Raw genomic sequence first — 7,361 nt, 5'->3', positions numbered from 1 at the left:
TATTGTTAAAACCTGGTTCTGACTTTTGTTAGCTTTGAGTTTGATTAAAGAATCACATTTTGTTCCCCCCACTGCTGCCTTGCTGAAGGCAGATTAATATCTGAATAATAGCACCTACCTTCTGGGACATAGGATTTTATTTTTCCAAACATGTTTTCATATTGCTTTCATTTATTCCCATTTATCATTTAAAACCAGAAGATTGTCCCATTACTGTTCCATTTCATAGGCAAGTAAACTGAAAAGTTATGTAAGTAGTTTAATTCTAGATTTCACCTAGAAAAGTCAGACCACCAGATACTATGTAACAAGATCTCATTTTTTTTTTTTTATTTAGTTAAAAAAAAAAAAAGGAAAATATGGGGCTATAGGTATAGCTCCATGGTAGAGTACTTGCTTGTGTGTGTGAGGGCCTAGGTTCAGTCCTCTGCAACACAACACCACACACACACACACATACATGTAAACATGTCTTGTGTATAAATTTTTTAAAATGGATTTGGGCTGCACTGTTTTGACCCCATTTAAAACCATTACTACTGGTATTGCTCCCAGGATTAGCTTTATGCTTTTAGCATATTAAGGGATATGCGCACTCCCTGTTGGAATTTTGTAGAGACATTGCTTATTTTAACCTCCAACATCATATAGTGTTAATTTCACTTGAGGCCCAGAGGCTTTTCATTCTCTAATTTTTGTCCAAAGGGAGCAAAAAGTTTTACCTGAGTATGAAAGTTGGGAAACCTGTTACTGATCATTTTCCCCTCTTTGTTTTGACCTCTAGAAAACCCACAGCCAATGTATCACCTATCTTCTGCAAGTGTGTGGCTTTCTCGGTGTCCCAACCTCTACCTTCATCTTTGTTTCCAATTATTTGTTGCCTTCCACTCTGGTTTCCTTATTCATTTTGTGGTGATATAGAGACTGATTTTCTCTAAGACTTACTGTGAGCTGCCCAAAGTTCTGTATTTTTTTTTTTCATGATGTGGGATAAACATGACCAGCAATTCAACATGGAAAAGATGAGTTTGCAGGCCCAGCGATGTCTCCTACCTCTGATTTTTCTCTTTTCTTTATACGGCTTTGGTGAGAGTGCCCTGATTGGGTTGGCGCTGAGGTTGCATAGGGTATGTGGCCTTCAGAACTTAATGCCAGGGATTCATGCAATCTGTGTGCTATTTTCTGGAAGAGCTTGGTGGAAGCGGGGATGGCTGTGCTTTTGCTGTAAGGGTAGTGGTCCTTTGTTTGCAGAGATAGATGGGACTTCTATTGAATGTCATTCTGCCAAAAGTTCCAAGGGCAATTGTACCTTTCAGGCCCACAGCAGCTTTTAAGAAGTGCTGCTATTGGGTTCTGGCCAAACCTGGCTATTTCCTATTTTCTTGTCCCAAATGTGCAGAAGGAGGCAATGCTAGACCTTTTCCAAATCTGCTGGGTTAGATCACATAGCCCTTGATGTGTTTAAAAAACAAACCAACAAACTTGATGGGTTAATGACAGTCCCAGGAATAGAAAGGGGGCTCATCTGTGAAAGGCTGAGTTACTAAGGGTTATTCAGGTAGTGTGCAGTGGCCCTTGGGGAGGGACATAAGTGGGCTTAGGGGCACAGTTTAGAGAGGAAGTTCAAGACTCAGGGGGAAATAAGAGACCTACTCTAAGCAACCTTGGTCGAGAGCCTTCTGCCAAGTCAGGCAGTCTGGAAAGATCTGGGGATAAAGTTGAAATCTGTAATGAGAACTGACAGCCAAAAACTAATTTTAAACTCAGGTAGCCTTGGGAGATAGAAAGCAGACCAACCAGGGAACTGGAATGAGTCTGTGCATAGAACAAAAGAAAGGCCAGAAGTGGCTTAGTTGCACATCTCTGTGCTGTGGTCTGAGCCAGGCTTTTAAAAATGTGCATACATTCAGAAATAGTCTCAAATTACAGGAAAAAGTTTAGGAAAGAGAATATACAAAAATTACCCCATGCCCTTTACTTAGATTCACCTATTGTTAGTATTTTATCTTGTTTGACTTACCATTGGTATATTTGACCTCTTTGTATGCACACATGTGTAGGTATGTGTGCTCATGTATATGATTACTTTTTTATGAACCATTTGAAAGTAGTGCACACATATCTTGACACTTTATTCCTAAATATTTAGGAAGAGCAGAATATTTCCAAAGAACAGCTATATTTTCTTACAGAATAGCTATAGTCTCATATAACCATAGCAAAATTATCAAATTAAATGAATTTAAAATTATTGCAGTGAATTTTGCCTGATATCCACATTTTTCAATTGATCTAGTAATTTCTTTGGTAGCATGGCTTTTCTCTCCAGTACAGGATCCTATACAGATACTGTATTCAGCTGTTATAACTGTTGAATTTCATTTAATCTAAGCTATTTTCACAGCCTTTCTTTGTCTTTTGTTACATTTTTTTTTTTTTTTTGAAAGATACAGCTTTTCCTCCCTCCCGTTTTCAAATGCACAATCTGATTAGATTCCTGGCCAGAAGGCTACATGGTAGTGCATGGCGATGTTGTGTTCTTCTCAGGGCATCACATGCCATCCATCTGTCCTCCTTTGTTGTTGTTAATTTTGATAACCTAATCGAGGTGTTGTCCAATTTCTCCACCATATAATTACAAATGTTTCCCTTGGAACTGCTAAAGAATTAGTGGGAGGATGCTTCACAGTGTGCACATGGGCTTCTTCCCATCAAACATTTCCCCTGGATTTAGTATCTGTTGGTGATTATTGCCTGACCAGTCTACTCTGGTGGCTGTGTGTGAATGTTGATTTTATGAATCCAGTGTTCCCTGGGTGCTTACCTGGCAGCACCCGCCCTACACAAGGAAGCCTTCCCTTCTACCCCACTTTTCATCTGACTGTTCATTATCAGTATGAATTTATGGATTCCTATGTTTCCAATGATCTAGTTATCACCAACTTGAATTATATTTGTTTAAATTGCCCCATCAAGGTGGCTTCTGTGTCCTTGTGACATTTCCCAATCAGTTTTTGTTTTGAGCACTTCCTTATTTGTACCTGCCCCAGCTCTGAAATCCCACCCCTCTCTTTCTCCAAGAAGTCCTGATTTCTTTCAATAGAGAATGGAAGTAGAAACCATGCTCTTAGGAGTAGGTATCTCCTTGTAACTAGGTTATCTTTGCCTCTATGGCCTTTTAATGAACAGATTATGAAACATTTGTGTGTAAACAACACATGCACACATTGACATTCATATACAAATGCATGAATATTTTATAAATTTATGTATAAATACCCTGAAACCTCCAATTTCCCATCTATCCCCATGTGTTCCTTCCTCTTTCCACTACTTAACATCTCTTCTCCCATAATGGGAAGCTTGAATCCCAAGAATATCAGTGCATTGACTCCCTTGTTGAACCCTGTTGTAGGATTAGAATTGTTTCAGAATAACAACAAACAAGCCTATGTAGGGCGCAGTGGTTCAGACCTGTAATTCCAGTGACCCAGGAAGCTGAGACAGGAGAGGATTACAAGTCGCAGGCTAGTCTGGACAATTCAGCAAGACCCTGTCTCCAAAAATAAACAGACTAGGAAGGTGGGTCAGCGGTAGAGGGCCCTTATATTCAATCCCCAGTACCACAAAACATAAATAAAGTAAAATAAAATCAAATATTAATCCTACTCAAAAGTCCTCTGGATTTGTTGGCTACTGTTCCTACCAAAAGCTTGCTCAAAACTGTCTGTAGTCTTGATTCGTCTTTCTCCCCAAACCTCTTCTACAAATGTGCTGATGATGTTCGTATAACATACAATTGGGTTATTTGCTTCAATGTGCTTTCAGTTTCAGGTTCCCCCCCCCCCCCACTTCCCATCCCTGTTACTATCATTTAATTTTTTTAAGTGTATAGAACATTAATATGTTCCCCAAAGTGGAAATTAATGCCCCAAACTGAACTCTGAGAAATATCACTTTTAGCTTTTTGTTTCTATGACAAAATACCTGAGAAAACAAGATTGTAGAAGGGAAGATTTATTTGGAAACACACAGAGGTTTCAGTCTGTGGTTGGCCGGCTCCATTGCTGTGGACTTGGACATCATGTTGGAAGGGCGTGATAGAGCACAGCTGACAGTCTTATGGAACCAGGAGCACCCAGAGCACATGAGGAAGGGATTGCTGACAAGACACAGTCCCTGAGGGCATGTTCCCAAGGGTCTACTCTCTAAAACAAGGTTCCACCTCCTACATATTCCACCTCTTTCCAATAGTCCACTCAAATCACGAAACCATGTTGGAATCTCTGAGTATTACTGCACTGGGGACCAAGCCTTCACTACTTAAGAATGGGAGACATTACAGGTCCAAATTATAAGTCACCCTCTGCCATATCCTTTCCACCTGCCACCCAGTCACTGTACAACCCAGTGTCTCTCTATGTAGAGATACTGGTTTCTGTCTCATATGCCCTGTGTTTCTTTTGTAAAGACGAGCAGAATCATCTTTTTCTTTCTTACCCAAAAGGTTTTGTGCTATAGATTGTGCTAGGTGTTTCAAGTTGCACAAATCACATTTCTCCTCCAAATCTCTCATATCTGGTGGTGGAATTCCCATTTTATTGATAAGGAAACTGAAACTGTTTGCCTGTACTATGGGAAACCTTTGAACCTTGTTAATAAATGGCCTGTGCTTTGTCCTTTGAATGAAGCTGTGTAAGAGGCCCCACATTGCAAACCAGCTGGTGATGTGCAGTTTTGAATACATGCAGTTACTGCCACACAAACCCAAAGTCCTGGTTTTGCGAAGACTACCTCCTCATCTGGTTTTTAGGGCTGCATTGTCCTTTTATCTAAAATTTGCATTGTCCCTACTTTATCATATAAAGCTTAGGTCAAGCTGGGATATATTGTGTTTCATTTTTTTAAAAAATAAAGATGAAATTCACATAACATGAACCATTTTTAAGGGGTTATTTATTGTGTTTATTACAGATAATGTTGTACAACCATCATCTCTGTCTACTTCCAAAATATTTTCTTCATCCCCAGAGCAGACCTGTACTATTAGGCCAGCATTTGTCTTGCCCCAGCCACTCATCTATCTCCATGGAGTTATCTGGTTTGGATGTTTTATATGGATGGAATCATATCATATGCAGCCTCTTTCTTTTTTTTGTTGAAGTTCTTTTATTTGGCCCTATGTTTTCACAGTTCACCTGTATTGTAGCATGAATCTGTACTACATTTTCTTTTACAACCGAATAACATTCCATTGTACAGAACGACCACTTTTTGCTTATTTGTTCATGCATTCATGGGCATCTGGAGAGGTCTGGAGTGACGTTGAAATGAAGTAGCTTGTGCTTTGCCCTGTGCTATGCTACTTCCTAGCTCTGGGGTCTTGGATAAGCTCCTACAATGGCCTGTGTCTGTTTCCTCATTTGCTAAATGAAGATGATAACATTTAACACTTCAAATTGTTGGAAATCTTGAATTAGAAATGTTTGAAAAGCTCAAATAAAAGGCTCCCAACAACCAGGAGCATTTTTACCTTAGGATCCTGTGAGTAGATTGGTGGGTGGGGGGAGAGAAAATTCAGATTTGTGGGATAGTATGGGTTTTAGGATATGATTATTCTGTTCTAGCTGCTCAAACCTTCTTGCTTTGTTTTCTCCAGAAGGCAAATCTGTTTTCTCTGCTTTGTGGCTTGGTGTTTTTAGCCCCCACCCCATCGCTGAACATGGAGTTTTGCGTTTTAGAAGCAGCTCACTGGACAGAATGTGTCTGTAGTGGAATGTTACATAATTCACATTTAGATTTGAAGAGCTCATTATAAAAAACCTGACACACTTCAGGAATATTAAATTACTGCAGATTGTGTGGAGCAAAGAAACATTATTGAAGCATTTCAAAATTCTCGACGAGCCTGAATTTAACTGATAGGGTTTCACAGCTTTTAGTGGGGAAAAATGATTTGAGTTGTCACATGGTTTCTGGCCCTGGAGGACTTTAATCTCCTTAATTACAAAGAAATGAATTTCCTAAATAATTTGGAGTTACTTCACAGCTTTTGCTCAACCTCTCACTTTTGGAAAATTAAAGGGGATTTCGGGGTCCATACGGTGTACGCTCTCTGTACTGTAGCTTTTGGATTTAAGTTTCATTCAGAATGTTGCTAGTGTTTCTTTTCAGAATTAACATAGGCATGTACTTCAGAAATGTATAAGTAATGCTTAAAACACTTGAACACAATCATGCTTTGTTGAGCAAATGGCTGTAGGTGTACCCATGGAATACGGGGAGGTGTTATATTGTGGGTTAATCCACTTTTATATACTGACTTTTAAGAAAATTATTTTATATTCTTAAAATAATCTATATTTTTATAAATTTATATACTGACTTATGAAATTACATAAAAATCATGTACTTCAGCTCTTTTCTGTATTAATTAAATTCCTACTATGTACAGACAGGACTAACATGATGGAAAAAGATTTTAGATTAAAAAAATACCACTTCCAACAGTTTTTTTTTTTTTTTAGCAGACTTATCCTATCTTTGTTTCTTCCTTTCTAAGGTCCATATGTGACATTGGTCACATACCAGCCATGTGGCCTTGAACAAGTAATACAGGAACCTCTACACTTCATGTTAAGCTCTTGACAGTGGTGTTCCAAGCAGGCTTTTGATGGAGTTGAATGTGTCATTCTATCTAATTTCCACAACAGCTCCCTGGATTTGGCAGTATCAGCCTGGTGTACACATGAAGAAACAGAGGGAGGAGGGGTTGAGAGCATGCTCAGTATCCCACATCTAGCCCACAGCTGGAAATATGATCCTGGCCAGAAATCGGGTCATAACATAAGTAGGGAGCAATTCCATTTTAACAGAGAGATCAGAAAAGTCTTTCTGTCTACTGCAATTTTTCTGTGAACTGAACCCTCCAGGGTCTGTTGAATGTCCAGATGGACTTGAGAAAGGAGATTCCATAGAAAGCATCACAAAAAAATACAGGAAGGAGGGAAAATATATCACTTCCTTCTCGCCTTGTACTTCCTTTTGTTAATTTGATAGCTGAGTTCAAGCCTCCTTGTATTTGATTCTTCTGCCTGGTGAGAGCCTCCTCATCCTTTCCCATATCCATTTAGCTGAATCCTTATTCTTCAAGGTCCTGCATAGTAGGGCTTATGCTCTATGCAGCTGTATTGACTTTTATAAGCAAAGGTGAATACTTGTACCTTTGGGCCCCAATGTGCCTGATTATTTATGCCTGTTTAGTTCTGGTCACCTACAGTGTATTGCGGTCCCTTATGAAGCTGACACCTCTGTGATATTGAGCTTCTTTGTGGATAGGAATTAAGCTTTAACAATGTCCT

This window comes from Marmota flaviventris, chromosome 10 (assembly GCF_047511675.1).
Source record: "Marmota flaviventris isolate mMarFla1 chromosome 10, mMarFla1.hap1, whole genome shotgun sequence".
In the NCBI taxonomy this organism is placed as follows: Eukaryota; Metazoa; Chordata; class Mammalia; order Rodentia; family Sciuridae; genus Marmota; species Marmota flaviventris.
This window is presented reverse-complemented; position numbering follows the sequence as displayed.